Source organism: Gorilla gorilla, chromosome 1 (genome assembly GCF_029281585.2).
Source record: "Gorilla gorilla gorilla isolate KB3781 chromosome 1, NHGRI_mGorGor1-v2.1_pri, whole genome shotgun sequence".
NCBI classification, from domain to species: Eukaryota; Metazoa; Chordata; class Mammalia; order Primates; family Hominidae; genus Gorilla; species Gorilla gorilla.
The window spans coordinates 64,359,156-64,386,811 of NC_073224.2; the positions used below are offsets into that span (position 1 = coordinate 64,359,156).

At 34.8% G+C, this 27,656-nt stretch overlaps 1 long non-coding RNA gene across 5 annotated transcripts in view; it reads left to right on the top strand.

Annotated features, from left to right (window-relative positions):
- Positions 1-27,656, top strand: part of LOC129531652 (uncharacterized) — a 556,454-nt gene that overhangs the window by 336,221 nt on the left and 192,577 nt on the right. For 2 of the 5 annotated variants that reach the window (XR_010135174.1, XR_010135175.1), the window contains exon 3: positions 13,247-13,424. The exons of the other annotated variants lie outside the window; for them this stretch is intronic. This is a non-coding gene — a long non-coding RNA (uncharacterized lncRNA). The remainder of the gene's footprint in view (positions 1-13,246; positions 13,425-27,656) is intronic. 5 annotated transcript variants of the gene reach the window in all.

Sequence of the window (27,656 nt, forward strand, 5' to 3'; positions counted from 1 at the left end):
ACAGCTAAAGGAAAAATCCAAGTAGCTATTCCACTATTATCCCATGGAAGGTGGGATGAACCCCGATACCAAATTTGGTCTGGATGTTGAGACTAATGACACCACACACACACACTACGAAGGTATGTAGAGCTGTGCTACTTTCCTAAGGAGGATTTCTGGTGAAGGCAGCACAGGCTCCAAAGCTGGTCTGAGAGAAGGGACAGGCCAGGATTTTTTATTTTTATTGTGCTTTGAGGGTAGGCGAGGTGGTTTCCCAGGTTAAGTGGGGCCTTACATAGTTGGAACTTTCTACTGTCACTAAAGGAGGGAACCCACCTGGCTTTCTTATGGTCTGCCCAGATAACGGAGCAAGAGAGAAAATGGAAGAGATGGGATCTAAAGCTGTCTGAGGTCAAACACCAAAAATGGAGTCAAACTCTAAAATGACCTTTCTAAAACCAGTCCCTTGATAATGTCTCTTATCTCTGCCTGCACTTTAATTCTCTACCACCTTAGGCTGCTTTATTTATTGATTTTCATGGTGCAGGTCAAACCGACCAACATACAAGTGAGCCTTGGTTGATTATTTGCCTCTTCCAGCTGAAATTGTAGTCTCCCCAAAGCAAAGGTTATGCCTGTTAGTTTACTGTTGTATCCTCAGCATCCGGATACTGCGGGAAGAAAAATAGGCACATGATAATTTTTTGAAAATGTCTATCAGGTTTACTAGACTATAAGCCCCATGAAGGCAAGATGATGCCAGTTTCAGCCATGGTTGATTCCAGTGACTCAGAGGGATGCTTCACACCTCAGTAAATATTGGTGGAAAGAATTCATTTTTTCAGTTACTTTAATACAGCACTTTGGCATGGCTCTCCTGTATCTTTTATTTTCAATGGAGACTAAGCTATCTTTAGTGAAATCTTGTCTCATTTAAGTTCCAAAATACAGCAAGAACATGTTAACTGAATCTTGTTAATTTTTAATTAAATCCTGTTAATTTGTTGAAAGTTTGGGTAGAGCAGCAACTTTATCAAAAAAGTAAAAATTGGGAACTCGCTTCCAATGATGAAGTGATGCTAAAATTATAAACAATTTAGGGGCATGTAAACAGGACTATTCTTTTGTTCACGGAAAGCAACAGGAAATGTCTTAATTCCTGAAAAACTAGGTGAATTTCCAATTTAAAATCAATTATATAAACTACAGGACAGCACAATTGAAGTCAGGGAAAATCTAATAAATAAACTTCTGATAGAATATGTGTGCTTATAAATAAACCCAAATCCCCTCAACATAAATGAATAAATGTATAGATGGATAGATAGATAGAGAGATAAAAACAAGTAAATTAGATATTGCCATGCTTCTCAGTGTAAGCCACATGAGAATACAAAAGTTATTGCCTTAGGACTAAACAATAGTTTTTTGACTCATTAAATGTTCTGAGACTTAGGCTAGTTAATTTTAGTTCTTCTAAAACGTTCAGTTCACTCTGATTTAGTAACTATTATTACAAAAGTATCTGATATTCTGCAACTGTGCAATTATTTGGCTGACAAACTCCAAGATTGACTGCAATGCTGTCCCAGCCTCGAAAAAGTGGCTTAGCTCATACTCCTTCCTGGTGTCCAAACCTTAGGTTTGCTTTCATCTGCCTGCTTTTTACTAGCAAAGGAAGGTGGAGCGCTACAGCTTTTCCAGAGTAGTCTGTTGCTCAGCAACCGGGCTTGTCCTCTTAGGAAACAGGTCAGGAAAAAGGAAGAGAGATGAGGGGGTGATTAAATGTTTGTCTGCCATCTCTGATAAGGCAGATATCCTCTGAATGGAAATTGTTACAGACATATCTCCAACTCATGGGGAAACAAATTAATCTCATTAGTCAAGGGGTTAATATCTATTTGCTAGAAATACTGTTTCACCATCACCTGGTGGGAAGTTTTAGTAGCTGTCAATATTATAGCATGGTAAGATAAACAGCATTATATTTGGTAAGGCCCAGAATTTTAGTATAGTATGACTATCATCTCGAGGTCAAAGAAAAATCATTCCAGAATGACAAGAAAGAATGTTTTATTTTATATAGTAGACATTATTTAGTCATTCAGGACACTTTAAATGTAACAAAATCTAGGTTCTTTTTAATGACAAAAACTTACTGAAACATCTTCTATTTCTTACTTAAAAATACTGATTGATAGTATTTCTCAGGAAATATTCTAAATACAAAACTGCATTGCAGAATCATGAATACCTCTAATTACAATTTTTGAGATAGGAAAATGCTTCTTTTAAATAAAATTTTCTTTTGTATTGTTAGGACTCTGAAAATGATACCCCAAAGTATGATGCTTTGGCCTGTTGAGGACTTTGAGCTGAAGGACATTGGAAGGGCCTCAGAAGTGAAGTCTCTTTCTGATTCTTTCTTGCCTTTCTTTCCCCTGCTCCCCTTCCTTCCCCAAGGAAGGCCACAGAAACTGGAAATATTACTCTCTCCTTCCCCCATCTTTCTGTATAGGAGCTGTCCATAAAGAAATTATCTGACCTACCTTGTTTGCTGGTAGATTATAAGACCCTCATTCCAGAAGGGTCTTGCCTTATACCCGGGAGCAAGAAATGCCACACAAAGAGGCCAAGAAGAATCTGAACAGAAGGCCTTGCTGGGTTTTCTGCCTCAGTCTATTCCTTTAGCTCATACCCTTTTGTACAATCATATTTGCACATGGCTGTCCATTCTTCATCAAACCTAAGAGTAAAAATAGACATTTTTCCTTAAGTCTTTGGGTCTTCATTTCAGAAGGCTTCTGTGTCGAGAAAACATTTTGAATAAATACATTTATTATTCTTTTCTCTTGTTAATCCATCTTTTCTTACAAGAGTGTCAGCTGTGACCCCTATGATGGGTAAGGAAAGGTATCACACCTTTCTGCCCCTACAACACAACATATTCCATGATGTGAGCTTGTGTTAACTACATAGCATTTGGCAGATTTATAACCCTAAGGAATTAAAAATAAGAACAACATATGGGAAAATAGAGACTGTGGAAAAAGGAAACTATGATTCTTTAAAAGCCCTCTCTTGATACTTCTCTTAAATCAAATTTTCTTTATGTGTACACACATACACACATCTCAGCTGGCATAATTATACACAATAAAAATCAACATTTATTTCCTATATTACTTGACTGGCACACTGTTTAAAGGAGACAATATGTTACTTCAGTTATTTTTCAGTTAAGTTCTTTTTAGTGCTGTTAGGAAAGTAGGGCTTATCAGTTTTAAGCTCAGGGTCAGAAATGAATATAAAGTTTTAGTCAAGCAAGATGAATAAGCTCTTCAGATATGCTATATAATGTTGTAATATAGTCAAGAATAATGTGTTCTACACTTAAACATTTAGGAAGGTAGATCTTATGTTGAGTTACGATAATAAAATAACAAAATAAAATAAAATGTAGGGGATAGTTAATGGAAGGTGGAGTTTCCTCACAGGGAATAGCAAAGAGTCTACCCAGGACACTGTGGGTATTTATAAATATGTCTTGATATCTCTGCCAGAATCTAAAACTAGGTCTATGCATCTCTTTGTTTACAATTCATTTATTCATTCATTTACTATTCAGCTTTTAAAAGGCTAACAAGAAATATGAATAAATTAATTTAGCAATGATTTACTGCCTTTAATCTTGTTTTCTCAGTACACAATCTATTGGCTTTGAGAATTGAAGACAGCTAAGCAATTTAAAACCAATAGAAAAATATGGAGTGAGATTCAGCCCTTTCATATTCATGATGAACTCAATATATTACAAATCCAAAAATCAACCTCTATTTTACTTTGTCTTCTATAAAATGGGGTTTTAACATCATCTTACATCTTTAATGAAGTATTGGAGTGCTATATGAGATCTTACTTTTGAAATATTTTAGATCTTAGTTATAGCTAGTTATATTATAATTAAAAATAATATTGTTCCATGACCAAAAGTTAATAATTTTACTCTGTAGGTATCGCTGTATAATACACTCACATTTATATTTACATATACATTTTATGTATTTTGTAGTTTAGCTTAAGTAGTTATGATTTTTAATAATGGAAAATTTTTATCACAAGCACATATTATGTGTGTTTATATCTATCTGTCTATCTATCTATTATCTATCTATCTATCTATCTATCTATCTATCTATCTATCTATCTGCCATGACCCTGTGGATTTAGCTCAACAGGTTATAATTGTTATACTTTTGGTTAATATCGCTATCTCTATATTTATATTTAGAACTGGAACATTTCCAGTCATGTCATTTTTACTCCTACTTTTTAGGTCTCGTACTTGCAGTAAAACCCCTGAGAATCAGAGAGCAGAGGCATTCTATCCACTTCCAAGACCATTATATGAACCCCTGTATTATTGCTTAACTTTTATCATTAAAATATAGAGAGGCCACATTCTACGTGAGGGATGACATTCCTCATAATTCCCAAAATTTAAGACTGACTTTCCATAGATATTTATATTTTAACATGATCTGGTTGAATTTAGCTGGGGAACAAAAATGGCAAAAATATGTTATATTATTTAGGCACAATGGACTTTTTAAAAAAATAAAAAAAAAACAAGGCAAAGTCAGCTAACTTTTGCAGCGATTTTGAACCTATGGAATCTCTTGCTTTATAAGTTTCTTCACAACTGTAATAGACTAGCAGTGTGTCAAACAATTTGCATTTAAACGTGATAATAAGGAAAAAGAGATTCTTTAAAATATAAAGCTCAGATCAAGAATAAATTGTACATGCAAATGTGCTGATTTATATGCAGAGGATGAATTCTAACAGTGGGGCAAGTAAAGAAATTAAGGCTAACGCTTTTCCTGAGTGCCTAGTAATGTTGAATTACAATTGAATACCTATAGAAATGAGTGTGACATCCAAATGGTTACCAAATGAATATATTATGCTCTGTGATGGTTCACTGAATTCTAAACGAGTTCAGAATGATGACATACTAAGAGGTGCTGAAGTACTTCAGACACACTCAGTCAAATGTGTGTGTGGTTAAATAAAAGTCCACGGAATGTTCCTTACATAAAATTAGTTTTTCCTATTCAGAGGGAAAGTAGAGCAATTTATTTTTTCCTTATAGTCTCATCACAAGTAGAAGTTTAATAAACTCACTTTTGTTTTTAGAGAAACTTGCAATTTGAAAGTTACTTTGCAATGCTTTGGAGCCATAATGCACTAAACTTGTGATCTTGCCTTTAGTGTGCCCTACAGCATTAAGTATGCTAACTTCTCTGTTTAATATGAAAATAAGTAGTCACCTGTATAAGTGAACTAATGGCAGGACACTCTCTGCTACCAACTGGCTTTCTAGGGTACTGGGGAATTGTGACATTTTGATTAGTTATATTATTAGTTGTTTTTTTTTTTTACCATGTTTATATAGGAAATAGTAAATGCTGTAAAATTATATTACAATAAAATACTTATATTCTAAGTTCCTACTCCTTTTGAAAACACTGAATTTATGTTGATAGAATTAATTTCAAGGAGTAAACTTAGAGTGGTCCCTCTGAAGATGATTTCTCTGGGGTGGGATCTGTCCTCTAAGAGTAGTTTGGAGGAGCAGCTGCCTAGACCAGAGGTTCCCAGTGAGTTATAACTCCTCCTGTTCAATTACTGAAGCAGAAGACAGGGCTGAGTCAGAGAAGAAAGCAGAGAGGAGCCTGGAATGAAATCTATTTCTTGGGGCTCCTGGAGAGAAAGATAAGGACACATTTAGCAGGCAGAAAAGGGCTCTTATGTTCCTCTCATGTCTTTCACCAAGGAATCAAATCCAATAATTCATAAAATATTATGAATTCTGATTCTGCCATTTACATACTATGAAGTCTTAGTGAGGTCATATCACCTCTCTAAACTCCAGTTTTTCAAGCTGTAAAATGGGGCGAAGGTTAGATTGTTGGGCAATTGAAGATATAACAAAAACATTTGTAAAGCAAGTGGTATGGGTATTATTGAACCAATTCATGGTTGTTGTTACTCTTATTCAGTTGGGTCTCCCAAGGATCCAGTGCTCTAGGACTTGGCTTTCCAGACTTACTGCATAGTACAAATGCCTTGAGTTGCTGTTCTTCCCATGCTTGAATCCCTCCAATGATCTTCTATGCCCCCATTTTATCCTACTCCCTATTTCATTTCCATCTGTTAGCCCACTGAGATTCTTTCCATTCTTCCTACAATCAAGTCCTTTGCCTCAGAGTCTTTACACCAGCTGTCTCTTGATCTTCAAATGGTCAAGCCCTTCTTGTGTTCTTTTTTTTATTTTTAAAAAATTATTTTACTTTAGGTTCCAGGATACATGTATAGAATGTGCAGGTTTGTTACATAGGCTGGCAAGGCTGTGGAGAAAGAGGAACGCTTTTACACTGTTGGTGGGAATGTAAATTAGTTCAACCATTGTAGAAGACAGTGTGGTGACTCCTCAAGCATCTAGAACCAGCAATACCATTTGACCCAGTAATCCCATTACTGGGTATATACTCAAAGGAGTATAAATCATTCTATTATAAAGAGACATGCACAGGGATGTTTATTGCAGCACTATTCACAACAGCAAAGACATGGAACCAATCCAAATGCTCATCAATGATAGACTGGATAAAGAAAATGTGTACATATACACCATGGAATACTATGCAGCAATAGAAAGGATGAGATTATGTCCTTTGCAGGGACATGGATGAAGCTGCAAATGTTCTTAGTTTAAATATTTTACCCTCTGCTAGGTCTTCCCTGAGTAACCAATCTAATTATAAAATTATGAAAACATTTCCTATCAAATCATCCTATTTTAATTGTCTTCTAGCAATTATCATTTCTTAAAATATTCTTGTTTGCTGCATTGATTGACTCTTTTTCCCTCCAATAGAATGTAAGCTCCATGAAAGCAGGGCCTGGTTGATCTTGTTCACTTCTGTATCTGTTCTACCTGCTATGGTGATGGAACATACAAGATACTCAGTACACATTTGTTGGGATGAATACATTTCTAATGTAAGGTGGCTGTGATGTTAAATTTGCATTGTCTAAGTGTATGGAAAATTCTCTCCTCTGTGCAGACAGTAATCCCTTACCCATTTGAAGTAGGTATTTCGTTTTCTTTAGGATATTCTGAGGACATTTTGCTGTCAACTGGAAACTGAATGCTAATACTCTTCTCCTTTTTCTCCTCCTTCTCTTTCTTTTTCTTCATTTTCTCAGTGACCCATGACCAGATTTACCTTAGTATGTCATGAAACTCAATGGAAATTTCCCCATTCAGTGTTAGTGTAGAATATAAGTAGCTTGAGATTCCAGTCAACAAAGAATAAATTTTAAAATATGGTGCTGTGACTTCAGGTTTCTGTGCAGGGCTCTTAACAAAAGTATTGAGCTTCATGTCTGTCCACTGAAGAAGACAGCATCATCGAATAAAAAGAGAAAAATCATTTTCAGCAGACCTTTAATATGACCTCTCTCTTTTTAAAGGGACACATGAAAGCTGTCCAAATAAATGACATGGGCCCTTCACCAGTCATAGTCTTCAGAATGTGGTAGTGGAAATCTGCCAAAATCCTAAAACTGAATGAGGAGAGCTGTTTACCTGAAACAAGCATTTTATTTTATTCTCTGAATTTCAACTGACTAACTTCCAAGAACAACTGATTCAGATAATCACATATTATTAAATCTTCATATTGAATATAAATTAAAAAGTATCTGGTATTTGCTAATGAGCGAAAGCAATCTCCCCACTCTTTTTCCTTTTAATAAAAAGTTAGAGAGGCGCTGTATGAGTGGTCTGCCCTGAGAGCCTTCTTGCTCTCTCCATTCTGCTCTCAGCCTCCACACGACTCTTAAAGAGTTTCGCCTCCCAGTGAATGATAGATACTCTGTTCTTCTTCTCTCCTGTGCTTTCTCTCCCCTGTGATATTAAAATCCTTTTTTTATTTGGATATGCTTCTTCCACTGCAGAGTGGAGGGATGTGATAGCTTCCAAAATTATGGAACTAGAATATTTCTGCCATAATCTACCCCTGCTTCCATTAATAATTTTTTTTTTGGTTCTTGTGCTGACAGTTAAACCCCTAAGAAACAGAAAGCAGACACGTTCTATCCTCTTCAAGAACTATTTTCTGACCTCTTGTGTTATCTGCTCAGTGCCCATCACTACAATATAGAGATGCCACAATGTATGTGAAGAATGGCGTTCCTCAAGACCCACCTGCTAAATAAATCACACCAAACAAGTTTAATAGTAGTAAGTTAATTTTTTTCATTTTTTTAAATTTAAGATTCAAGGGGTACATGTGCAGGTTTATTACCTGGGTATACTGTGTGATGTTGAAGTTTGGGCTTCTACCGATACCATCGTCCAAGTAGTGAACATAACACCTGACAAATAGCTTTTCAACCCTTCATCCCTCTGTCCCTCCCTCCCCAGTTTTTGAATTCCCGGTGTTTTTTTTCCCCCATCTTTGTGTCTGCGTGGACCCAGTGTTTAGTACCCACTTATTAATGAGAATATGTGCTACTTGGTTCTCTGTTTCATTGTTAATTCACCTAGGATAATGTCCTGGAACTGCATTCATGTTGGTACAAAGGCCATGATTTTATTCTTTTTGTAGCTGCACAGTATTCTGTGGTGTATGTGTACCACATTTTCTTATCCAATCTACCGTTAATGGGTACCTGAGTTTATTCCGTGTCTTTACTATTGTGAATAGTGCTCTGATAAACATACAAGTGCATGTGTCCTTTTGGTAGAACTATTTATTTTCCTTTGGGTATATGACCATTAATGATATTGCTGGGTGGAATAGTAATTCTATTTTTAGTTCTCTAAGAATCTCCAAACTGCTTTCTACAGTGGCTGAACTAATTTACAATCCCACCAACAGAATCTAAGTGGTCCTTCTTTTTCTCTGCAAGCTTGCCAACATCTGTTGTTTTTTTTTTTGTTGTTAATTTTTTATTAATAGCCATCCTGACTCGTGTGAGATGGTATCTCATTGTGGTTTTGATTTGCATTTGTGTTTTTGTATGTTTGTTGTCTGCTCGTATGCCTTCTTTTGAGAAGTTACTGTTCATGTCCTTTGATGGGATTATTTTAAATGGGATAATTTGTGTTTTATTTTCTTGTTAACTTCTTTAAGAACTTTATAAATTTTGGACATTAGTCCTTTGTCAGATGCATAGTTTGCAAATATTTTCTCCCATTCTGTAGGTTGTCCGTTTACTCTGTTGATTGTTTCTTTTGGTAATATATTCTACTAAAAGAAAAAAAATGAGTTGGGCATGGTGGCATGTGCCTGTAGTCCCAGCTACTTGGGAGGCTGAGGCAGAAGTTCCTGCTTAATTAGATTCCAATTTTTTTGTTCATTTTTGTTACATTTGCTTTTGAGGAGTTGGTCGTAAATTATTTGCCTAGGCCAATATCTGGAAGAGTATTTCCTAGATTTTCTTCTAGGGCATTATAGTTTGAGGTCTTATATTTAATTCTTTAATCCGTCTTGGGTTCATTTTTGTATAAGGTGAGAGCTATGGGTCCAGTTTCACTCACTCTCCTTCATATGGTTAGCCAGTTTCCCAGTACCATTTGTTGAATGGTGTTATTTTTGTCAGCTTTGTTAAATGGTGTTGTTTATTTTTGTCAACTTTGTTAAAGATCAGTTGGTTGTACATGTGTGTCTTTTTTTTTTTTTCAGGGGTCTGTATTCTGTTCTGTGTCTATCTATTTTTGTACCGGTGCCATGCTGCTGTGGTTAATGTACCCTTGTAGTATAGTTTGAAGTTAGATAATGTGATGCCTCTGGCTTTTTTCTTTTTACTTAAAATTGCCTTGGCTATTTGGGGTCTTGTTTGATTTTATATGAATGCTAGAATAGTTTAGAAATCAGGAAGAGAACACAGACCAAATCTGGATCCCCAGATCTACTGAAACAAAGGGGAGGGATTTGTTAAGGGTGGAGGAAGGTAAAAGTCATCTGTGTTTGCTAATTGACCTTACCAAGTGGAAAATAAAGTTTTCCTTATCTTTGTGATAGGAGGTAATTTTACAACTTGGAACAAGGTGCCCACGAATGTTAGGCTCCTACCCTCCCATAGAGACTGGGAGGTAAAGGCGCTATCTTCTTTGATGATTACATTTCAAAGAGATGGCTCCCAGGTCCTTGAGAAAGACATTCCTGGGTTGTAAAACTGACAAGAGGCAGCCGGGCATGGTGGCTCACGCCTGTAATCCCAGCGTTTTGGGAGGCTGTAGGCGGGCAAATCATGAGGTCAGGAAATTGAGACCATCTTGGCTAACATGGTGAAACCCCATCTCTACTAAAATACAAAAAAAAAAAAAAAAAAAAATTAGTCGGGCGTGGTGTCATGCCCCTGTAGTCCCAGCTACCTGGGAGGCTGAGGCAGGGGAATCACATGAACCCAGGAGGCGGAGGTTGCAGTGAGCCGAGATCCCGCCACTGCACTCCAGCCTGGAGACAGAGCAAGACTCCATTTTAATAATAAATAAATAAATAAATAAGCCAGACAAGAGGCTTGTAAAAACATTACCTTCTCAAAGAGGCAGAGAAAGCATTTACAATTACAAGATGTTTTCCAAGTAAATGCTATAAGAAAAGGGAAGTCAGGGTCTAGAGTCTAAAGTCAAGTAAAGCTGAGGGGAATGTTAAGGCCCTCTTGGTCATCAAACATAAAACTAATTTCCCTTAGGACCACCTAAACTTAGGGGCACTTTATAATGAGAGATTGCTTGTATTTTTCCCATTTGCCCTGCTGACATGTCGTCCTTTTGGCTAGCTTGAAGGTTTGCCTGGCCTAATGGTATATTTATTTTCTCATCTTTGTCTCTAAAATGTCACAGAGTGTGCTTTCCTAAGTTAACAGCACAGTGAGTCATGCAGGCTCTTTGACCATCATCATGGTGTTTTTTTTTTCATATTAATTTGTATTCCAAAGGTATTGATTTTAATCATTTATTTTCCAGCACCAGCACTACCACTTGATGAATCCTTGCATGATATTATTAGAATTTTAAAGAAGATGTAGGTGACTTTATGATAAAATACTAGCACAGGGGTAATCAAAATCAACTGTAGAAGTTCCTATGTGTGTAAATAACAGCTTGAATCACAAGATACTGTAAAACTTTAGAAGTGGAGATTTCTGTTTATGAGCAAAAGTACTTCCTCCATGAGAACCGTACACTTTAACAGACTTTATAATTCATATGCCTGTCAGCCCTGCAATTTTTTTATTATTAACTGAATAATAAAATTATTTCACATTTGTATCATTTCAAACTTTCTCATGAAATTGCTTAACAATATTAATCAATAGCGAATTGTGGGGCCAAACTTTAATTTGCAAATAGCAAATTTGCACCTTAGTTAGCAATGGCTACAATTTTAGCCAGGTAAATTTTCAAAGAACAGATCATCTAATGGCTTAGGGTCAAGTACATGAATGCTTGATAATATGTACTCACAATAGTTTATAACATTTTTATCTGAGTCATCTTTGCAAATATCAATGTGCCAATAATGATGGTACCTGGGCAATAGTTGAGGGGACATTATAGTCTTCATTTACCTGCCAAATGTGCAATCAAGATGCTCATCTTTTAGATGGCTGTGAAATCTTTTCTTTAATGTTCAGTTATTTCCAATTTTATGACCACTATTTTATTTCATAGCACATTTTAATTAAATTATTGAATCACAATAATGAGGTTTGATGTTACATTCTAATATTTAATGAAGATCTGACATGACTTGAATGGTTCTTGTGTTGTTGTTTAATTGATCGATCATGTCTCCTCAGCACAAGAGGTTACAGTTGATATACTTTTTACAATAGCAGTTATAGCAAAGAATGCAGACATTGACTTCACAAAATATATATAAAGAAAATGAACAATGTCTGCTCTGCACCAAGTTTGGTGATAAAACAGTAGAGTTCTGAACTTACGACAACTATATGGAACAATGCTTTTGTCAATAATAAGTATGTTATTTTATTCTTTTAGTTTCAATTAAAAATTTATGAAAGCTATGAAGTATATTGGCGTTAAGTATATTTCAAACATGAGTAGCAATAAAAGCAGATGAAAAACAGGAAATGTTACCAAATTGTTTAACGTGTAGGAAGTTTTAGATCATGGTGAATATTTAATCTGAGTGCAGCCAAATTTTTTGCCATTAGAAGTAGCTTTATTCATTGTAACTCCCTTTTACAACAAGGTCATCATTTAAAAATAAAGGATTTTATTATCTATCAGAAATACACAAGAATTTGTGGAAGCTCAGGTTAAGGTCAGGGTTAAGGTTAGCTATAGAAGGTGGCACCCCATATTTTGCTTTTTCCTGGTGATTTGGCATTTAAAAGGACAATTAAGCAATGTCTAAATCTTACTCTTTCATGCGTGAGGTATGTATACAATGGGTTTCTCAAATTCAGATATGAAGCTCCCCATCCACCTCCTCCACACCTCTTCCCCTTCCACTCTCTGTGTTCTGGAAATAACCTGGAAGAGACTCTGGCTCTTCATGAGAAAATTTTAATTATTATTTTTTACACTATTTCCTTTAAAAAATGTAAGCACATTCTGAATTATCTGGATAATTATGTTGTAACTGCATATAGTTAGGCCTTTTGGAGCCCATATCTGTTTTATTGTTATTATTATTCATTTTGGACAGTGACTCAACATAAAATTTACCATCTTAACTGTTTTTAAGAATACATATATGGTGTTAACTATATGCATATTGGTGTGCAACAGATCTCTTGAACTTTTTCATCCTGAAAAACTAAAAATCTATACCCATTGAAAAACTCCCCTCTGATGGTTGATTTTAGGCATCAGTTCTGCTGGATTAAGGGATACCCAGATAGCTGGTAAGGCGTTAATTGTTCTCAATGCTTTGATAGGAACTGAGCTCATCTCTTTTCTGCTGAAAGGCAGGCCCAGGTGATTTGTCTTTTGGTGAGTATGAGGGGCTGCCCCAGGTGTGTCTATGAAGGTGTTTCTGGAGGAGATTGGCAATGGGGAAAATCTGCCCTCAATGTGGGCGGGTACGATCTGTCTGGGGTCCAGGATGGAACAAAAAGGTGGAGAAAGGGCAAATTCTTGCTCTCTTTTCCAGAGCCAGAATGCCCTCTCCTGCTCTTGGATTTCAGAACTCCTGACTCTGTTCTTTAGATTCTGGGACTCACAGCAGTGGCCCACTCAGGCCCTTGAGACTTTGGCCTCGGACTAAGAGACCACTGGAATCTGTAGTTCTGAGGCCTTCAGACTTGGATTGAGCCACGCTTCTGGCTTCCCTGTTTCTCCGGCTTGCAGACGGCTCATCGTGGGACTTCCCAGTTTCCATAATTGGGTGAGCCAATTCCTCTAATAAATCCCTTTTCATATATCTCTCTCTACATATAACTTATTAGTTCTGTCTTTCTGAAGAAGCCTGATTAAAACATCCCCCTTTCCAATTTCCTGCCAGCACTTCCTGACAAGCACTGTTCTACTTTCTGTTTCTAAGAGTTCGACTATTTCAGATACTTCATATAAGTAGAATCATACAGTACAGTCATATGCCACATAACTATGTTTTAATCAATGCCACACTGTAATCTTAAGGGACCATGTATATATATATATGCTATATATATATATATGATATATATATATGCTATATATATATATGATATATATATATATGCTATATATATATATGATATATATATATGCTATATATATATATGATATATATATGCTATATATATATATGATATATATATATGCTATATATATATGATATATATATATGCTATATATATATGATATATATATATGCTATATATATATGATATATATATATACTTTCTCTCTATGTATTTTTATGTATATATATGTAAACCATGGTCCCTTAAGATTATAATGGAGCTAAAAATGAATGCCTAGTGATGTCATAGCTGTCATAATTTTACAGTACAATGCATTACTTATATGTTTGCAGTAATGCTGGTGTAAATGAACCTACTGCACTGCCAGTCACATAAAATTATAGCACATATAATTAAGTACAGTGAATAATACTGGATAAAATTAATAAATGACTATGTTACTGGCATGTATTTACTACAATATAACTTTAATGTTATTGTAGAATGTACTCCTTCTACATATAAAAAAAATTAACTGTAAAACAGTGGCAGACAGGTCCTTCAGGAGGTATTCCAGAAGAGGGTACTGTTATCATGGGAGATGACAGCTCCATGCATCTTATTGCCCCAGAAGACCTTCTAGTGGAGGTGGAAGACAAGGATATGGATGATCTTGACCCTGTATAGGCCTAGGCTAATGCATGTGTTTGTGTCTCAGTTTTTAACAAAAAAGTTTAAATAAAAAATTCAAAAATAAAAAAATACTTATAGAATAAAGATACACAGAAAGACAATGTTTTTGCACTGTTGTAAAATGTATTTGTGTTTTAATGTGAGTGTTATTACAAAGGAGTCAAAAAGTTTTAAAAAATTTAAAAAGTTTATAAAATCAAAAAGCTACAGTAATCTGTTCTTATTGAAGGAAGAAAACTATTTTAAAATCAATTTAGTGTAACCTAAGTGTACAGTGATTATAAAGTCTACAGAGTGTACAGTAATATCCTAGACCTTCACATTCACTCACTGATTCACGCAGAGCAGCTTCCAGTCCTGCAAACTTCATTCATGGTAAGTGCCCTACACAGTTGTACCATTTTAAATCTTTCATACTGCATTTTTGCTGCACTTGTCTATGTTTAGACACACAAATACTTACCATTGTGTTACATTTGCCTACAGTATTCAGTACAGTAACATGTTGTACAGGTTTGTAGCCTAGGAGCAATATGCTATGTCATTTTGCCTAGATGTGCACTAGGCTATAGCACTGTGTTAGTGCATTTTCACGCTGCTGATAAAGACATTCCCAAGACTGGGCAATTTAAAAAAGAAAGAGGTTTAATGGACTTACAGTTCCATGTGGCTGGGGAGGCCTCACAATCATGATGGAAAGAGAAAGGTACTTCTCACATGGCAGCAGACAAGAGAAGAGAATTTGTGCAGGGGAACTCCCTTTTTTAAAAACCGTCGGATCTCGTGGGACTTCTTCACTATCATGAGAACAGCATGGGAAAGACCTGCCCCCACAGTTCAGTTACCTCCTACCAGGTACCTCTCACAACTTATGGGAATTCAAGATGAGATTAGGGTGGGGATGCCAAACTGTATCAACCACATATAATAAGTTTGTGTAAGTACTTTCACATTGTTTGCACAAAGATTACACTGCCTAATGACACATTTCTCAGAACATATTTCCATTGGTATATGATGCATGACTGTATTTTTTCTTATGTGACTGGCTACCTCACTTCCTATCAGGATTTCTTCTTTTTAAAGGTTGAATAGTATTCCGTTTTATGGATAAACCACATCTTCTCTATCTATTCCTTTGTTGATGGGCATTTAGGTTTCCTTTACTTTTGGGATTTTATAAATATTGCTGCTATAATGCAATGAACATGGGTAACATGTAAATATCTGTTTGAGATCCCTTTTTCAATTGTTTTGGATACCTGCCTAAAAGTGAAATTACTGGATCATATGGCAATGTTATTTTTAAATTTTTGAGAAATCTTCACGCTGTTTTTCATAGGGGCTGCACCATTTTATATTCCCCAAAAAAGTGCACAGAGGTTTCAATTTCTCCATGTCCTTAGCAACACTTACTATTTTCTGTTTTGTTTTGTTTTGTTTGGCAGTGACCATCCTAACAGTTGTCAGGTTATATCTCATTTTGTTTTGACTCACACTTCTTTAATGTAAGGGAGGTTGAGCATCTTTTCATTTGCTTGTTTGCCATTTGTATTTTTATTTTGGGAGAAATGTCTATTTTTGTTCTTTGCCCATTTTTAAATTAGATTTTTTTTCTTGTTGCTGTTGAGTTGTAGGAATTTCTTCCATTTTTAAAGTTGCCTTTTCACTCTGTTGTTTCTTTTGCTGAGCAGAAGATTTTTTTGATATACCCACTTGTATTTTTGCTTTTCTTGCCATATACAAGAAATTGCCAAGTACAAAGTCATGAAGTTTTTATCTATTCTGTTTTCTTTTTAGAGTTTTATAATTTCAGGTCTTGTGTTTAGGTCTTTAATGTATTTTGAGTTCACTTTTGTATATGGTGTGAGGTTAGGGTCCAACTTCATTCTTTTGCTTGTGGATATCTGGTTTTCTCTACACGATTTGTTAAAGAGGCCGCCCCCTTTTTTCCCCCCATCATAGCTTTTGTGTAGCCTTTTTACCTTTGTTGGAGATCATTTGACCATATGAATCAGAGTTTATTTCTGGTATCTCTATTTGGTTTTTTGGGTCTATATACCTGTCTTTATATCAGTAGCATACTGTTTTGATTACTATAGTTTTATAATATGTTTTAAAATCAGGAAGTATGAGGCCTCAAGCTTTTCTTTTGTTTCTCAAGATTGTTTTGGTTATTCAGGGTCCTTTGGAATTCCATATGAATTTAATGATTTGTTTTTTATTCCTGCAAAATAATGCCATTGGGATTTTGATAGGGATTTCATTGAACCTGTAGATTACTTCAGATAGTATAAATTTTTTACAAATATTAAGTCTTCTAATCCATGAACATGAAATGGCTTTCCATTTATTTGTGTCTTTAATTTTTGAGAAGCGTTTTTTAGTTTTCTGTGTACAAGTCTTTTGCTTCCTTGGTTAAGCTTATTACTAGGTATTTTATTCTTTTTGATGCTATTATAAATAAAATTATTTCTTAATTTTCTTTTTGAATTGTTTGTTAGTGTATTAAAATCACACTAATTTTTGTGTATCAATTTTACATCTGACAACTTTATCGAATACTTTTATTAGTCCTAACAATTTTCTGTTTGGGGGGGTGGAATTTTTAAAAAATATATAAATAATGTAATCTGCAAACAGAAATTTTGCTTCTTCCTTTCTTATTTAGATGACTTTAATTTATTTTTCTTCCCTAATTGTTCTGAGTAGGATTTCTAGCACTTGATAAGTAGAAGTGATGAGAGTGGGCATCCTTTCCTTGTTGCTGACCTTAGAGGAAAAGCTTTCAGTTTTCACCATGAGTGTGGTGTTAGGCCCTTGGCTTTTGATACATAGCCTTTACTATGTTGAGGTAATTTCCTTCTGTTTCTTGTTTCATTAGTTTTCTTTTTCTTTTTTAAGGAAGTCAGTGTGGCAATTCCTCAGGGATCTAGAACTAGAAATACCATTTGACCCAGCCATCCCATTACTGGGTATATACCCAAAGGACTATAAATCTTGCTGCTATAAAGACACATGCACACGTATGTTTATTGCGGCATTATTCACAATAGCAAAGACTTGGAACCAACCCAAATGTCCAACAGTGATAGACTGGATTAAGAAAATGTGGCACATATACACCATGGAATACTATGCAGCCATAAAAAAGGATGAGTTCATGTCCTTTGTAGGGACATGGATGAAACTGGAAATCATCATTCTCAGTAAACTATTGCAAGAACAAAAAACCAAACACCGCATATTCTCACTCATAGGTGGGAATTGAACAATGAGATCACATGGACACAGGAAGGGGAATATCACACTCTGGGGACTGTGGTGGGGTGGGGGGAGGGGGGAGGGATAGCATTGGGAGATATACCTAATGCTAGATGACGAGTTAGTGGGTGCAGCGCACCAGCATGGCACATGTATACATATGTAACTAACCTGAACAATGTGCACATGTACCCTAAAACTTAAAGTATAATAAAAAATAAAAATAAAAAAATTATAAAAGGGTGCCGAATTTTGTCAAATGCTTTTTCTTCATTAATTGAGATGGCATGTGATTTTTACATTTCATTCGGCTAAAGTGTTGTATTACATTGATGGATTTTTATATGTTGAAACTTGCTTGCATTCCAGGAATAATTTCCACTTGGTCATGATATATAATCCTGTTAATATGCTGTTGCATTTGGTTTATTAGTATTTTATGGAAGATTTTTTACATCAATATTCATCAGGGATTTTGGTGTGTAATTTTCTTGTAATATCTTTGTCTGGTTTTGGTACTATGGTATTATTGCTGGCCTCATAAGATGAGTTCAGAAGTGTTTAATTATCTTCACATTTTTGGAAGAGATTGAAAAGAATTGGTGTTAATTTGCCTTTAAAAGTTTGGAGGAATTCTCCAGTGAAGCCACCTGATCTTCGGATTTTCTTCCTTGGGGGGTTTTTGATTACTAATTCAATTTCATTAATTATAGGTCTTTTCAGACTTTTTATTTCTTCATGATTCACTCTTGGCAGGTTGTACATTTCTAGGAATTTACCCATTTCTTCTATGTTATCCAATTTGTTGGCATAAAATTGTTATTAGTATAATCATAGTAGTCTCCTATGAACTTTTTTATTTCTGTGACACCAGTCCTAATGTCTCTTCTTTCTGTTTTTATTTGAGTCTTTTGTCTTAGATTGGATAAGGGTTTTCTGATTTTATTAATCTTTTCAAAAAAGATTTGGTTTTCCTCTTTCATCAGTGTTTGAAGTCAAGTCAAGTGAGACAGAAAAGAGTCCTTTGGGAAGCCCCTTGAAGAGCCAGAATATTGGACATACATTCCACTTTTCTCCATCCCTCCTAAGGAGGAAACCGTGAGCTGGGTACTTTCTCCCAATCACAGTGGACTTTATCAGCTTCTGTCCACAGTATTACAAGTTCTGTAGTTCTCCCATGAGCCACTAGGCTCTCTTTTGTTGTCAGCGCTCCTTGGGCTTCTGAAGTATATGAGTTTCCCATTGAGTTGGGCAAGACAGACACCAATCTTTTGGGCAGCTTTCTGAAAAGCCAGAATGTTGGATATACTTTCCCTCCATAGAGAGATGATGAAAGTTGGGATTTTCCTCTCATCCATAAACTGTGCTCTCTTGGGGGACAGGCTGATGCAATTAAAATGAAGTCACTTTTCTTACCTACTTCAATGTGATTAGCCTTGGGTTTGGACTTGCCTTGGATATTACGAGGTCTTAATGGGTTTCTGAAGTTCTTAGAAAGGCTTTTCAGACTGTATATTATTGTTAAGTCTTGTTTCTATGGGTTAACAAGGCTCAGGGTTTCCTATTCTGCCATCTTGCTGATTTCACCTTCCCATATCTGGTTTTGTACTTAAGATCAAAATGGTTCCAAAGTAGAAGGTCTGCAATCCCTTATCTGAAACCCCTAGGGCCAGATATTTTCCATAGCTTTAGATTTGAGAAAGGTAACACAGTACGTACACTGAAAAGTATCTAATTTCCCAAGGGAGGATGGGGAATCACTGAAATCAGTAGAAATAACCTTGAATCAAATCAAATTTCTACAATAACATATGTGGCTATTCAAGTAAGTGGGAAATAATGACTATAAATATACTCTTGTTAGATTGTATCAGGATTTTTTTAAATAAAAATCGTTTGGATTTCAAATCATTTTGAGGTGGAGAGTGAGGATAAGTAATTGTGAACTAGTAGTACTTTATTTTCATTGACAAATACGGCAATAATACAGTGTCCTTAATATATAAATGATATGTACATGCAGAGGTGGTGGTAATGATTTAGTGGATATGGTTATTGATTTATTGCCTCTTAGCTCAAAATTCACCCTTTTTATCTTATTTGTGAAAATGGACCTGAGCTTTTTAGATATTTTTCCTTTGGTAGCTGGCTCTAAAGATTTGCAAATAAAGGGTGTACAGCAACTTCAGTGTCTGGATCATTGAGCACATGGCAGCTAGCAGCTTTCCCTTGATACCACCTTAGGCAGTCTTGTAGCAGAGTGTCTCTGGTCAAACGTCTCTCCATGAGTAGGTTTACCTGGCATTACAAAGAATTTGTTTCTGGCAAGTTCTGCTGGTACAGTACTACAGTGATTGCTTTGTCATAAAATGAGCCACTGTTCTAGGTTCTAAATGTCGTTCCTGTGGGAACTCTCAGGAGTTCTGTCTCAACTCTAGAGGTAATAATAGTTGCACCTTATATTTGTTAATTTTGGATTTTTAAAGTTCTCTTTACATCTAACTAGTAAATATGTTTTTACTCCAATCCAATCCAATAGTTAGTAATTCTTTATATTAAATATTTCCTGTCCAAATTGTTCAGTTTCTCGCTCCTGATCAGACTCAGACTGATATAGTAGTCTCTTCATACAAATGTTTAGCCATAGTTCAAATAGAGAAAGCTAGCAGAAAAATAGGAATTATCTATCGGATATACTAAAATCAAAAGAGATAATACCATAGCTGCCAAAAGCACATTCACATTCTGAATTGTAATTTGACAACAGCAGACTAACTTTTTTTTAATCATGATAAGCTAGTGATGTTAATTTAAGTTTACCTAATTTTAATATAGTTAAAATTTGGAGGGAGGTTATTTAGTATTATGGGAATTATAAAAAACAGGAATTTATTCAGGTAACATTAAAATGAAAATAATATATCCATATTGGTTATACATTCACATATTTTTCCAATTAAAATAGGTTTTTACCCGTTATGAGTTAAATTCTATATCCTTCCAAACTGGTAAGTTGAAGTCCTAGCCCTCTAGGACTTCAGGATGTGAACTTATTTGGAAATAGTATTGTTGCAGATGTAACTAGTTAAGATAAAGTCATAAAAGTGGGAGGCCCCTAATGCAATGTGACTTATGTTTTTATGAAAGGAGAGAATTTGGACACAGACATGCATACACGGAGAACATCGTGCATACAGGGAGAACATCGCGCATATGTGAAGACGGCCATTTACCAGTCAGGGAAAGTAGCCTGGAACAGAGTCTCTCTTCAGAGCACTCAGAGGCGACCCTGTCAATATCTCGATTTCAGACTTCTGGCCTCTAAAACTCTGAGACAATAAATTTCTGTTGTTTAAGCCACCCGATTTGTGACACTTTGTTCCAGCAGCCCTAGAAAACTAATACAATATCTGATGAAGTTATAAAAAATATATAGTTTTATTCTTTTCTGCAAATTTGCTCAATATTCTTAAAGCTTTTATACACAATTAATTACTTAGCTGAAAAAAATTTAATGTATATCTATTTATAAACTTCATTTTCTTTCCTAACTGTTCCAAGAATTTACTTGCAATATTATTTATTGAACAAACTAGAGCTTGAAAGTATCAATTTAAAATAATCTTTATGATGTCACTTTTTTTTTTCTGCCCCCTTTTCTCTGTTTTCATGTTCATGTAATTTTAGAGAATAAAAAACCTTAGGACCAAATTGACCATCATACAGAAACTGTTAAGGTATAGTATATATAAATGTGATATATAATTAGACTGTAATGACACTTGAATCATAAAGCATGTAAGGTAGAATGCATTGCATTCTTTATAATCATAATTAGTATAGTACTTACATAATATACCTTTCTCTTTTTGGTCTTTTCCTTTTTTCATGCTTCCTACATGTCAAGGCATCGATGCTTCTCTTTCTCTCTCTATCACTTTTTTTTGGTATTACTCTTATGTAAATACATTTTTCCTGTCTCAATTGACATACATTTTTTTCTTGAAAGATGGTAATTATTTAATTACATTTTAGTAATTTTTTTGCCCATCATTTGTGTTCTTAGAGGTAAAGCAAAATGGAAGTCAAGAAATCCGTAATACCACCAGAAAGAAGAAAATTAGCCTCCGGATTCAATCTTTTCCTATAAATCATATTTGTTTGTTTCTATGACTAATGAATGCAGTATGGAAATTATTCACACTTCAGCAGCAACCTGGATAAAAACCCATTTTCAGAATGCTTTGAATAAGAATAAAATTCAGCATTCATTTATTTTAAATGCAAATAGTGGAATCTGAGTAGGATAAGAGTGTCAGAGTGGAAGGGCGTGTTTTCAGGCATTGCAGAAAGCTGTCATGGTGACTAGGAGGCATAGCAACTTAATTATAAAAATAAATCTAAAAGAGTGAGTCAGGCACAGGTTTGCGATTTTACTCCTGTCAATGTTAGATGGAGACTATATCCTGAAAATCTCAGTTATCAGGTTCCTGAGAAAAGCATTAGAACAGGATAACTGAAAACCATACTTTTACAAAGATAGAGATATAAAATATATTTATCTGCAGGTTATTTGAGATTCCAGCAACTATTTCTGGAACATTTTCTAAATTACAGTCAAGGAGTAATGTCTTAACTGTGAAACAAAGAAAACAGATAATATGTACTGATTTGTATTATATCACGTATCTTGGGTTTTATAATGATAATTTTACACTCATCTTTTCCCACGAGTGTATTTTTCTCTAGCATTTCTCTTGATTATCATAAACTTAAATAAGTAACAAAAACTAGGGCATATATTGAAATTCAGGGCAGAACATTAATTGGAAATCAATCCTAAACAATATGGCATCATTCTAAAGGTACAATATGTCCTCTTTCAGCTTGAGTGTATTAAAGTATTACTGAGATTAGTTTGAGAAGTGTGGGGTTGAAACCCTGCTCTGGGCAAAGAAGTCCCTGTAGCCACTGCTGTGAGTTCTGTAGGGGCCAGACCCCAAGGCCCTGGTGTGCAGCAATTAAACTCAATTGGCTAGCTGGACTTCTTTGGGGGATTGTGGAGGAGCCTAATTAGCAGCAAGCAGTTGATTTTCCACCAAGGTGCTCTTTCACTTCCTCCCACATTTAGATATTGAACTGGATGAAAGTTTAGAGGTGAATTTTCCCTCTAATGGTATGAATTTTGATGTGGAATGATCAGGTAGGAGGTTACTCTCTCCATGATGGAAACATTGATTCTAATTCTGTAACACATATGCAGTTCCCACTGGGAATCTCATCTGGCGATTACCTGGAGAGTTTCATGTGTTTAGTTTGTGAAAAGTGGTTTTGTGAGTTGTTTCCCTACTCATGACTCCACCCTTCTAGAGAACAGGACCAAGGAAATAGGCAAGAGAGAGACTACTTGATATATTTAAGGAACTGGTTACAGACATTTAGTCAAACTTTGATTTTTTAAAATTTAATGTCAACCATGTTTGTAAGCACTTTTAGAGTTTTTGACCAACTTATATATAGTTTACAGGAAGCAAACAGACACTTCCAGCTTCAGTTTGTTGTGTTTTCTGCTTCCAGATTAGACATTACAGGAGTATTTAAAATGTGTTTACTGCATATGAAGCACTGTCAAACTGCTTTGTGAAAGAAATGTTTCATGCCCTGGAGGAGCTTATCACTCATGTAGAAAGAATGTCAAAGAAATAGAATATTTTGGTCAATAGAATTTTAGATGAACATTTTATTTAACATCTGGAAGCAGAAGTTTTCTTCTTTTCCAAGGCATTTCAACACTACATACATTTATCTTTCTAAAAGAAAATTTTGATTTTGTTATTCTGTTGCTCAAACTCAACTCCTTCAAAGCTTGCTCCTTACCCTGTACACAGAATGTTAGATGTTTTTTGGAAAGCTTTATCTGAACCCTCCATCCCTGCCTAAGAACTTGATATATTCTTCCTTGAACCTTGCCCTTTTCTTTTCATAGCAAATATGTCCTGGGCTTGTTTAATTTTCTCTGTTACTTAACTGTGCTTTCCAAAGAAGCAGATATCCTACCTATCCTATGCATTTTTGTATTCCTAGAAACGAACTCACTGTGTGCCGCATCAAGTATTTAATAAAGATTTCTGGAGTATATGTATATTAATACCTCTAACTGGTAGCACATCAGCAGGCAACAAAGCAAAACCAAAAAGAAAAGTTCTATTTCTCTTTTGTGTGGACACCTACAATCTTGATTTGTTATGTGTAGCTTGTAGAGGGGAGTGGCAGAATATCTAGGCACACCATATCTCCACATTCAGATTCAGCTGTAGTAATAAGGAGATCAATGAATACCAACAGATAAGACTAAATTATTTATTTAAATGTGGAGCTGGCTGGGCATCTCTCCTTTCTTTCCCCATATCTTTGCTTCCAAAGGTATGGAGGAAAGAAAGGAGAGATCACTATGAGTTTCCCCCATTCCTTTTCATGCCCTATCACTCTGTCTGGTAGGTTTTTAGGACCAGTTAAAGCATAACTTTTCCCTCATGTTTCATTTGAGGCTCTTCCTATTCCAAACAAACACATAGGCACACACACCCAATCTTTCTTTCTCTCTTAAACTTCCCACTCCTCCACTTCATCAATACACATACCCACAGGGCTCTCTATCAGTGAATCCCTGTAATAATTTCCCTATAATGTGATCAGTGAAAGTAATACATTATTTAATCCATTGAAATAAGTTTCTACCTCTTATCTACTTTTCTATCCTTCACAGTTAGGAAACAACCTAACGGTTAGTTAATTCCTAGACTGCTTAATGGTTGAAAGGACCATTTAGATGATTGAGCAAATGGATGAATGGATGGATGGATACATGTAGAGACTGGAGCAGTAACTCTTTTTTTCATTCATTGTCTGTCAACTTGGATTATTCTCACATTCAAACAACAGATTAGGTAGGTGAGAGTAAAAACTCTGCAGGAAGAAAATAATAGCAAAATAAGCAGCAAAATAAAATACACAAAAAAACTTATTGCAAGTACTCATCCTCAATCTTAGATGTTATGCATCAACGTATCAATTTACTTAAGACATTTTTGTATTTTGTGGAGATTTTTGTTGGTGTTAGAGTACAGATAGTATAAATTTTAAAATTTTAACACCAAAAAATAAAACTAATTTTAATCTGTTTTGATTATAGTTTTTCTTAAAACTTCTTACTGTAGTATATTTAGTGCATGCATAAATTATATCTGTGTACTGGATAGATCAGCAAATTGATAGGCAGCTGTCTTGTGCCACTTACAGAGGAAAAGGTATTTAATTATTTTCAAAATTTGTATAATACTAGAATTTTGTATCATCCTTAATATACACAAAATGATTTAAACAAAGGGAATTATGGCTTTGTTATACCACAGCAAGGGGCTCTCAGGAATACAGCAACACAGTAAATGAAGCTGACTTTGAAGTGGGCAACCTTGCTCATCTGCAATGTTGCGTAACTACGATATGGAACCACAAGTAGTGTGATACAACTAAAACTATGTATGGTAAATTTAGGATTTACAATGATGACTTCTTGTTAGAAGACAGCAAACAGTAGATTTGAGAGCAGTAAAGTTTCAGTTGAGTCATCACACTTCTGACACTTATTTTAAATGCAGTCTGTTTAGACCAAAGTATTACCAACTTTAGAAAATACACACCTCTTTCCCAGGGCATTTCTCTTAACCATTTGTAGGCAGCCTGTTGAAGAGCTTTCAAAGAGAAAAATCTGATCTCATACAAAATAATGTACTTTAATATCTTTTCATAGAGAGTATCTTCTCTAACAAAAGATGACTATTACCTTTTCTCTATTGATTATTACCTCCTGCTCTCAGGGAATGGCTTCTTGCAAGGTCAAATGTGCCTCTATAGTAACAATTCACACAACAAAATGTCTGAGGATTCTCTCCATGTTCCTTGAAATAAGACTAGTTATTTTCTACTCGTTGGGTGGTCGTTAGGACACAGTTCTTTAAAGGCTTCTCACATCTTTGCCCATTTTGCAAGCAGAGGCACTGACTGCTTTCGTTTTGGTGCAATTTTTCAAGAATATTTGTATAGCGAACAACCTTGGAAAGAGGCATAGTGTCTTTCTCCAGAGCAGAAGATAGGCATGTTTACTGCCCACTATAAAAGATTCAGGTACTCTAAGCTTAGATTTTCTCTTTTGAAATGCAGGCTGCAGAGTTTACAAGTATCACCTGGCCCTCTGAACATCACCCTGTGGAAACTGGGGCTTGAGGTTGCTGATTCTCTGGTTACTATTATTAGTAATACATATTACTAATAGTAATGTATATTACTATTGCTGTGAACTATAACATCTTTTTTCCAGTTCTAGGAGTCTGTATCTTCTGCTAGTATTCATGAAATCGTAGAAGGCTAACTTGTTAGCTTGAAAATAGGGTAATATATCATTCACAGTAAGGAAGAATAGTAAGGTAAGATATATTAAGCACTGAGACGTAGAATTAATTATGCTTTGGTTTTAACACATACTTGTAACATATGTTCACTAACGTCTGAGTTGTTATATGGAAGTTTAGAATACTACTAGGAAGAAATGCTTCATTATAATATAGTATGTGCATTTATTCAGTGTTATAGCAAGGGTAAAATTATATTTACATAATGTATTGCATAGCTCTTGAAAGCCAGTACACTGCCTCTTTTTGTCAAAAAGTTGGTACTTAGAATTCTAAGTCTAACATTTTAATCTTGAGAGGAAAGTAATCTTAAATTAAACGTTTTGCATTAAAAATTTTTCAGATACTTCCTACATAAAGTTCTTCAATTACTTCCTTATATTTCATGTTCCTAAGAAATCATATTTTTCCTAAGCATCTATATGAAATACTCATACTTAATAAAATTTTTTTCAATTCAAATATGATTATGTATTAGACGTTAGATCATTTATATATGTTTAATTAGTGCTATATTATTTCAAATTCATGAAATATTAAAAATTATAAGTTTGAGATTATTCTTTTAAAACTATTCTGAGGCTTAATTTGAACAACAATTTTAGATAACTCAAATACAGTTTTATAATGCATGCATTTCATAAAATAAAAAAATTAAATACCTAAAGATTTAAATATCTTTTATTTCATATTATAGATTTAATAAAGTAATTCAGCATAATCATATTGTTATTATATATTCAGAATTTTGAACTACCTGAAAAACACAAATGCAGTGGGATATAATAGTATTCTTCTTATGCAAATTTAGTACATTTTAATGTTAATTTATAATAGTCAGTGTCTGATAATTATAATGTTAATAGTGAGAAATGTGTTTGAAATTAATGAGTTATGTGTATTTCATAGGTTTTCTCTTTTCAATGCCCTGCCTTTCATAGATTAACCTGGATGTGTTATCAGGGACTGGCTATTTTTATTGTGGGAAGATGAAATTTTACTCTGAAGAATCAATAGTTTAGTAGATTTTACTCTCAAAAAAATGCATGCATTGTGCTTTTTTCTCCCTTGATTCATCTCTGGTTTTTGTTTCTGCTACTCTTTTCATATTTACTTCTTCATTTTCCTTTACTCTTCATTCCAGGTTTCTTTGCTTTTTCCTTTAGCTTTTTACTCTTAGACATTGACTTCTTAAAGAACAGCTTCTGATTGCAACTACCCAACATCACAGTGAAAAACAATAGCAACTGGACTCCTTACTAAATATCTTTTTTTTGTATAATGTAAAAGGAATAAGAAAGTCAAACAAATTCTTTGAAAAATAGTTTACCAAAACTGTATGTTTGTGAATGTGCTTGTGTGTGTGCATCAATGTGATTACAAGAAATGACAGAATAAGCTGTTTAAAGTCAAACTCAAGTCCCAGCTATGCAGCTTGCTTTGGGACATTTAGCTGCTTAACTCTTTTTTCCCTTTGCTTTCTCATTTGTAAATTAACAAATTATCCAAAATTTGGAAATAAAGCAA